Source organism: Cyprinodon variegatus, unplaced genomic scaffold (assembly GCF_000732505.1).
Source record: "Cyprinodon variegatus isolate N-32 unplaced genomic scaffold, C_variegatus-1.0 Scaffold1052, whole genome shotgun sequence".
Classification (NCBI taxonomy): Eukaryota; Metazoa; Chordata; class Actinopteri; order Cyprinodontiformes; family Cyprinodontidae; genus Cyprinodon; species Cyprinodon variegatus.
The window spans coordinates 46,937-48,615 of record NW_015151505.1 but is presented as its reverse complement, the minus strand read 5'-3'; the positions used below and the strand labels follow the sequence as shown (position 1 = coordinate 48,615).

General features: G+C 39.8%; 1 protein-coding gene across 3 annotated transcripts in view; it reads left to right on the top strand.

Moving 5' to 3' along the window:
- Nucleotides 1-1,679, top strand: part of lmo3 (LIM domain only 3) — a 38,996-nt gene that overhangs the window by 25,026 nt on the left and 12,291 nt on the right. The gene's annotated exons all lie outside the window — the stretch shown is intronic.

Here is a 1,679-nt window from a genome sequence, read left to right as displayed (position 1 = left end):
TAATGAAAATTATTGTTTTAATATTTTTTCTGATTAATGCTAAATTCATTAAATTACCGAGAGCATATTAGTTTTAGGTATAAATAATGATCCATTGATTATTCCTCGCTGACCAAACTTTTCCTTTAAACTTTGTCCTAAGGATGAAACTTGATTATTAAATAAACAAAAAGTTGAACAACAATGACTGAATCAGTCTTCAAACAATCAGAGGAGAAAATTCAGCCAGGACTGCTTTTATTTCTGTCCATCTACTCTGTTAAGGATCCAACTGAAACTAATCTGAAACTTCATTGTCACAAAAACTCTCTCCAATAATCCTGTAGTTTTCGTAAACTTTTCAAAGTTTCATCCTAACCTGCTTTCAAACAGCACAGCTTGTTTCCACAGGAGAAGTTTTCTGTAGGGACATTAGATATTCCAGAGGGAAATTATGCTGTACCAAAGCTGTACAGCCCAAAAACGGTGTACAATTTCTAATATTTCTAGTAAAGGACGTACAATGTAAGCCCGCACACATTGCTAGATAAAAGCCTGGTTCATCAGGATTATAATCCCACTATAATCTGCAGTCCTTGTTTGGAGCTGCAGACCTCCAGCATCCCACCAGGAGGCAGCGCTGGGAATCCCCGCTGAAAGCTCTCTGCTGCAGGCAGCCTGTGGGGGATTTCCTGCTGCCGTTCGTAGCGGCTGGAAGTGAATAAAACGTTTATAATGTTTGAGGTAAAAACTGCAAGAACCAGAATATACAATCTAATATTTTTCATCAGCAAGTTTTAACATTTCTAGTTAATCTGGGTATTTATAACCTGTTTCTCTGTAGCTCATAAAAATGTTTTAGTGCAGCAATAATGATCAGAGCTGCTTTCTGTTCCTTCTTCATAACAATCCATTCTACCTGCTTCATTTAACCTCTGGAGTTAAACTCCTTGATATTTCTTTATTTTTCATCTGAAGAAGGTCTGCAGAAGCGAAGACAGCTGCCAGGTAGTGTCTGTCTCAACCAAAAACCTCCTGGATCAGCTTCTCTGATTGGTTGACCATCAGTGTGACACTCACTCTGATGCTAGAACGCTCAGATGCGCTGTTGGTCCTCTTGATGCCGTTCCCCATAGACTTTGCATGTAAAACGGACACTTTGAAAAAGAAAATGAAACCGTGTGAACGCAGCACAAGAATTGCTGTGACTTGGTGTGCATTGGATGGTGCTTTAAAGAATTGGTGCATTTAACCAACACCGTGCAGCTCACCATGCTTTATGCCTCCAGTGTCTGTTTATCAGGAGGTTTTAACTGAAGGCTCATGGTTATGTAGGCATACAGCTACTGGGAAGAAGGATTTGCAGCAATAGTTTGTTGTGCACCTAGGGTTCAGTGATCTCACCAAAGAAGCTCTTTAGTTCTGCAGCAGTTTATACTTTCAGTCGGAGATGTTTACCCCAAAGTGATGTTGCTGGTGGAGATTCATCCAGGTCAGAGTCAGTCCAAAAAAGTAAAAAATAAACAAAGCTTTGTGCAAATTCAACCAGACACATGGTTCCGCCCCTTAGGAATGGGGCTGTTCGTCCGGTTCAAGTTGTACGTTTATGGGGACCCTTTTCCACAATTAGACCTTGGTTAAGTGGTTGATTGATTGATTGATTGATTGATTGATTTCACAGAGGAAAAATGTACTCGTTA